General features: G+C 33.9%; 1 pseudogene; it reads right to left on the minus strand.

The window, feature by feature from the left end:
* Positions 1-2,956: 2,956 nt before the first annotated feature.
* On the minus strand, positions 2,957-7,165 carry LOC129298463 (uncharacterized; annotated as a pseudogene).
* Between the last annotated feature and the right edge of the window lie 377 nt (positions 7,166-7,542).

The raw sequence follows: 7,542 nt of genomic DNA on the forward strand, positions 1-7,542 counted from the left end.
GTCTCTTTAATTTATAAACTCCACACAACTTGTGAGGCTCCCCGATATAAAACTCATGAGATTGCCACTATATTGAGAGCCTTTTACTAGCCAGAGTCTTCTGTGGATAGCTCTTTCGTGACACCGACCTCTCAATGAAAGCTCCACATAACGAGTACAAACTCAAAAGAAGAACCCTCCTAAAAACTAACTTGTTAGTTAAAAGAATTCTTGAACTTATAAAAACCACAACACTGTGAGGCTCTTCAATGTGAGAGCTGTGACAATGTCACCCCATCGAGAGCCACATCCCCGATAACTCTACTCCATGACACTTCACTCAATTTTTACTAGTCAAAAACCCTCCATGGATAACCTATTCATGACACAGCCTCTTGATGAAAGTATTAATGTCACAATTACAAGCCCTCCAATAAATTACGCCCAAAAAGCACCTTATAGGTGAAAAGTATCTAACTGATTTATGAACCACACTCCCACCATATGGCTTCTCAATGTAAAACTCATAACACTATCCTTTTTAGATAACATACTTGTCTTTCTTTAAGAAATATCATGTTTGAAATACAGTCAAATATTAAATATGAAAATCTATTTTAGTGAATATTCTAAGATTGGTTCGCCGTGCAATGAGGAGTTAACTCTTTCCATTATATCTATCTTGTTGATATTAGTTGGCTATGCTTAATCATGTATAATAGCACTATGACTAACATGACATTGACATTGATCAATTTTATATATTTAAAGTAATCTATGTAGTCAATCTGCTATAGTTTTTACAATTTTCAAGATTCTTAGATTACTTTATCAAAACCATGTTTTGATTTAGATCAACAAATTTCTATATACAAACTATTACAATAAAACTTGTTATTGTCAAGTTTCAGCAATATATGTATCGGAGAAAGAGGGAACCCCTTTTTTTTTTTTTTTTTTTTGACCGCCGGAGAAAGAGGGAACTTTATGAGGTTTTAATATTGCCTTCGGCTAAGGGAGGGGGAGAAAAGGTTTCAACATTCCAAATAATTAATTGGATTGAGCTTGTGAGCTTTTAATATTTGAAAAACAATAACTTCAAAAAATTGTGTGTATGGGGCAAGTGAATTAAATTTAAAAATTAAAATTAGTCTCTAGTCCTATTTATATGATAAATATAGTAAAATATTTATGTTGGTCCTAGTTTATAAGGTATCTCTATTATTTATGTTCATCTTTATTTTTTACCCTATTAAATGTTAAAAATTAAAAAGATTATTAAATGTTGAGATATTTTACTTTTAAAGTGTATATATTTAATAGGAATAAAGTTTGAAACTTGTTGACGATGAAATATGCTAAAAATAATTTATAAATAGAATCATAAGGAATATGGTAATATCACAACAAGGGAATGACTAATCAATGTTCTCAATTACTCCATATCAAATTACTTACCAAACAAATAGGTCAAACGGTTAGCTCACAAAATCATATTTTGATACAATCCAAAATATTTCTAGAACTGACCTAATTTAAGACAAATCAAATCAATGAAAAGAAATCAAAATTAAATTAAAGCCTATAAAAATTATTTGAGTCATTAAAAAATAATAAAATACAATGACTTCCCTTCTATTTTGCTAAAATTATAGAAATATCTTCTCTATTTTCACAACCTATACTCTAGTCTAATTTTTAACACTGTTAGGAATATTTTATTAAATATTCTAAAATACTTAATTTTTATTTGTAATTATGCTAAAAATGTTAAAATTATTAATTTTATCTCATGATCTAATTGTTTACTCTCTCTCAATTTGAAACAATTAAATAATTTAGTATGTTTACATTTAAATAAATACTTTAAAGATTTTGTGTTAAAATTAATGAAACTTAAAGAAAAATAAACATAAATTTTATTGAAATAATTTATTATATTAAATATTCATTTCAATAAATTTTTTTAACTCTGTTTGAATATTTCTTTTCCAATTTATAATATTTAATTTTTAAAAAAATTACTAAATAAATACCGTTACAAAAAAAATTATAAATTAAAAATAAAAATGTACACAGTAATCTTTTGAATAATTTTGAATAATTTTTAGATAACATTTATATTCAAAGAGGGGTAGTTAGTTCACATACATGATTTAACGATCAATTAACAATTGGGTAAATAAAACTAAAATTTTAAAAATAAAAAATATGCTTGTATGTTATAAACTACTGATACTAGAAAAGGTTTGTATATGTTTCAAAAATAAAAGAGATGTATTTAATAATAAAAAACAGAGAGGAAGTAAAGTAAGAATATTTACACCAAAAAAAAATTGATTTCTTGTCTTTTTTTTATATTTTTTTACAATAATTTATAATATAAAAATTGAAATCATATTAATGTCACTATCAATTAGATTATTATTCAACTACCACCAAACCTATTACCTTTATATTGATAGTCAAGATTTAGAAACTTTACACGGTGACTCACAATTAAAAAAAAATCGAAGGGCTTGTGGTTGGCCAACACACAGCAGGCATGCTTCGTGTATAAAGCATATAAGGCAAAGGCCATTTTTTGAAAGAGACATTTCCAATGCTTTTGGACTTAAAGCCACCCCACCTGTGTCCATCCTGACCGTTGCTCCAAGAAGCTCAGATTTCAGCTCAAACAAATCACAATGGCCATTTTTCTAACATGTAAAGGTAACGAAAAACCAGACCAAGAGAATCAATCAAGGCATTGATTCAAAATTAATAATCTTAATCTTAATCAAACTTTAGTCAAACCCAATCATGAAAAAAAATTTTATTAAATCAATTAACACACTAGTTCAATAATTTACCGGTTCAATCAATTGGTTACCAGTTTTTAAGAATATGATACCAAAAGATAAACACACAAGAACCTAGAAAGCTCATCACCCAACCAATTGAAAAATAACACATTGCAGATAGCATATATATTGCTTCAACTACGTATCTGATACAAAACAAGAACATTGTTATTAGCAGGGGAGAGGATGGGACTTGTGTCTCTCTCTAACCTATTGTGTGTCACATTTAGTTTCTTCTTCATTTTTTTCTTCACACCAAAACAGTTGTTCTTTTGTTATCCTCGTCATTCTCATAACCCTTGATAGGATTTTGATGTCTATGAGACCCATTAATAGCTGGATATCCTCCTGTTTTCCAGGCCACGACCATTTCTTCCAACCTTTCTTCTTCTCTCCGCAATTCCTTCAGCTTCATTGCTTTCTGTATCGACAAGAAGAAAAAAAAAAGGGTTAAGATTGATGAATCATATGGAATGTAAGAAAACAAGAGGAGACTGATAATAGAGCTAGAAATATGAACCAACCTAGACCAGATGAGTTGGCTCATGTGAGTTGGAAAAAATATGGTTGGGTTGGGTCCAACCCATTTTCATATGAGTTGGAAAAATTTCAACCCAAACCAACTCAATCCTTGTAACATGTTATTGGGCCAATCCATATAAATTGACCCATATTTACAACTCCACTGATAAGGTCAATTAGATTGTCAGTCAGCTTGCCCGGTTCATTAATCATGGTTATAATCTGAAAAGTTGGATTAAAAGTGCATATGAATTACCTTCTCAAGGCTAGACTGAACTTGTTGTAGATGAGTTGCAAGCTGGTTTTGATTTCCCAAAGGGTTAATAGCTCCGCTTGGCTTTTTCTTGTCCCTTTTCAGGAAAGTTGGAATGTAAGGATTGAGTTTTCCATTATCCTGATAAGATCAGGAGCAAGAACTCTCATGTCTGAATCATCTTCTGTTGACCCTTGATCTGAACCTGAATAGAGATGTATGAAGCTGAGCACTTAGTCATACAGAAATGAACATTAAGAGACATGAACACTAGAACTACAATCAGCAACCAGTAAACAGTTTCTGGCAATCCGATTAAATGCAAGCGATTAATGGATCGCTCACCTTTAACGTTAGGAACGTGAAGCAGTTTAGGCAGAGTGTTCCTCATACGGGCATAAATTTCAGCTCTAAGGCCCTTCTCAAAAGGTTCATTCTCAATAAACCTTTGCAGCAGAACCTGGAACTGTTGAAACTGCTGAGCACTGTGGTTGTAACAGATAGGATTTTCAGATTGCCATGACATCTTCTGGCACATTTGAGAGTATTGACACTGAAGTGCCTCCCAAGTCAAGCACACCTGACCAACATATGCTGTTTCAAGATCCTGGTAGGGTGATTTTCGAAGCTGTTGAAGATGTTCGGTTTCGTCATCCGTTTCTCCAAATTGTTTCGAGGAAAGACACCGGAGTGGGTATGCCAGCCTCTTCGATGCAGATCTAGGAGACTGATTTGAAGGGTACTGGGAGCCTAAGGCAGTGAGGATGCAACACATCACAAGACAAGAAATGTACAAATGATCAGCAAAAATAATTAGGAAGTAAAGTCTCTCAAAATATTCAATTCGACTAACTCTGCACTTTTTTGGTGGGCGTTTATCAAAGAATAGTCATGTAAAGCTCAACCTTCCTTATGTTATATTATAAACCACGCATGTCAAACTGGGGGACTGATAGAGCTCATGATTTTACTAAGACCTATAAGAGGAAATCAATGAAGGCAATGAGCTTAGAAGAAAACATAATTGTTGGTTCAGATGTTTGCCCTCTGGATGCTGGTTATAAGGAAAAGTAATTGATGGTCTAGTGATGTGTTAGATCTCTAGTGATGTGTTAGTCTTCTAGGGGTAATGGTTGTGTTAGAGTCACTTTTTGGGTCTTTAAATCTTCCTCCTTGCCAAGAGAGAGGGGGTGGATTATTTTGAATATTGAGAGTGGTGAGGAAAGCTCTAGCCTCTCGAATGCCAGGTTGGAGGTGGAGGAAGTCATCTTTCTTCATCATTTTAGCTTCTGCTTAGTGTATGTTTGTAAGTGAGTGACTTATATTTTGTGATTGTTGTTTGGTGGAGTGTATTTTGTGCCGTTTCTGTTTCAGTACGCTGTAATTTTCAGTTCCTTAATTCGCTGTAATCCAACTTTGCTATTCGGTAATAGTAATTTTCAGTCCCCATTTGTGGTGTAGTTTCTGGTTTATGCTCGTTTAAAGCTTATTAGAATAGAGGGTTCCATCAGGGACACAATTGTTCCACTAGTTCACAGCAGTTAGATCAATTCGAAAAAATAGAGGCTATGCTTCGCTTTGGGATATGCCTACAAGATATTTTCTTAGGGTTGATATGAACTTCCCTAAAAACATTAATAAGACTAAACATTCTCTCAGGCATTGCTCTAGTCATGAGGCACCCAAAGAAGGTAGTCTGCAATCTGCACCTAATTGAACCTGAAACTGAAGTAAACCTTCCTAATCATTGGTAGTATCAAGATATTAAGGATACAGATAGAGGAAAATAAACAAGCTAATACATTTTTCACACATCTGATGTATATACTATAATAGAGTCAGATTCAAACATTGTAGTATCTAGATATTAAGGATATAGATAAAGGAAACTAAGCAAATTTATGTCTCCGGCAATGAACAGAAAACAGAAAATAACATACCTTTGGCAACTTCATTAAGCTGTTGGGTGCTCAAACGATCAAAGAAGAGCATTCTTTCACAGTACTTTTCAAACACTGCATCAAAACCGCGCCACCACTGTTGGCCTTCTGCTTCCACATCCCTCCATTCATTAGAGCATGTCTCTCCCTCTCCTTCATCATCCTCCTCATATGACTCTTCTTCTTCAGGAATCAACACCATGAAACTGTTTCTTCTCAATTCTTTCAGCCTCCTCTTTACTTCATTGGTGATAAAATCATCGTCATCATCCTCAGCTTCTGCTGCAGCATCTGAATTTGCTGATTTACACTGATCATCACCACCATTCTCAGGCTGTGCTTCCTCTGGTTCTGGCAGAGGCTCCTCTGATATACACTTCTGTCCACCTGCCTTCTGAGGTATTCTCAACTTCACTTTGAAAAAATTCATGCTCAATCCTAATCACTTTCTCTTTGAAGGATAATGAGTCTCTTTTAAAGTAAAACCTACAGTTACGTCAAAAGTACAGAAAGTGAGTGACTACGCTGAAGAAGATTTAAACTGATTTTATTTTCAAACTCTGATTCTTCTGTAAAAAGATTTTAACAGAACGAATATTTTGCGGGGGCCGTTAAAATTTAAAAAGAAAACAGAAAGTGAGTGATTCGACAAGAAACCACGGGATCTATACCAAGTTCCCAAATTCTGAACTGTCCCCAATACAAAAAACTAGTGATCTGCCAGCCCGGGAAGCAAATATAAAGAAAGATCACTACTTTCTCTGGGGAAAATTTTTTCTCCGAATGCACAATGTACTCTCCAAAGCTTATAAAAAGAAAGACTATGAACAGAAAGTACTTTCAGGAGTATCGAAATATTGAATCTGATGCCTTTTGGAAAAATGTGCAGAGGATGGAAGGTTTATCTATGGCGTAACAGGAGCAGCATTTAATGAGATCAGAACCACCGTCAATGTTTGTAGGTTCTTGCTACCTTAAAGCGCTTAAAGTCACTTGCTTGGCAACATTGAACAAGAAACACCAAAAGGGAATCTTTCTGAACATAGAAGCAGCACCGACATTGAAGAAGAGTAATGAGATGACGACGACCAAAGACACTATTCGCCAACTGGTTTTTGTTTTGCTTCAACAGTTTCTGAGGAAATACGCAGATTCTGAATGAAATAGAAAGGAAAAAGAAAACAAAAAGCACATGCAATCCAGAAATGAGATACCCAACAAACCGATCGTAAATGAGGCAGTCGCTCCAGATGGTCAGTCCTGGTATCAACACCTGGCTAGTATATTGTTAAAACCTGCACCAACCTGTGGAACTCCCAAAGATAACAACTTAAAGTTCTGAGAAATGTGACATCTCAGAAAACCCAGAGCTGAAGAAAGCAAATTTTGCAAGAGAGATCCTCGAGTAGAGAGAGAGAGAGAGAGAGCGCGCCGTGAGTGCTGGGAAAAGTTAAGCAAAAAAATGCAATAAATGGCAGCACCGGGCAGGTGGCACGCTGATTGCTCCGTCCGATTATCCATTTTTTTATTTGAAGAAACAGTATATTTGGCGTTAAAATGGTTTTTCAGAAGAAAAAAATTGAATTTCTTCCAAGACGCAATCAGAGAAGGCAAGAGTGGGTAGAGGACAAGAGACTGTGTCATCGTACAGAGAATACGATCAGGAGCCAGAAAAAGAGTGTGGGAGGGTAACTTGGTCTGGATTGATGAAAAAATTTAAAAATATATATAAAAGAAAAAAATTCAAAAAAAATAAAAGTTTTTTTTTTTCTTAATTTTCTTTTTTCATTCTTTTTGTTATCAACCCGTCAAGTTAAAGGACCAACGGGATTGAAACAAATAAAAAGGATTAGTCTTTCATTTAAATTTATTTAAAAGAAATATTTATATTTAATATTCAAGCAAATCTCAAATAGAATAATAGAATATCTTAAGCTTTTTGACCTAAAAAAAAAACTCATCAGGAAAAAGATTTAATTTTAATTTACAAAACCCGGGAAGCAAA

This window comes from Prosopis cineraria, unplaced genomic scaffold (genome assembly GCF_029017545.1).
Source record: "Prosopis cineraria cultivar Desert tree isolate PC_DT_omini unplaced genomic scaffold, ASM2901754v1 PC819, whole genome shotgun sequence".
Classification (NCBI taxonomy): Eukaryota; Viridiplantae; Streptophyta; class Magnoliopsida; order Fabales; family Fabaceae; genus Prosopis; species Prosopis cineraria.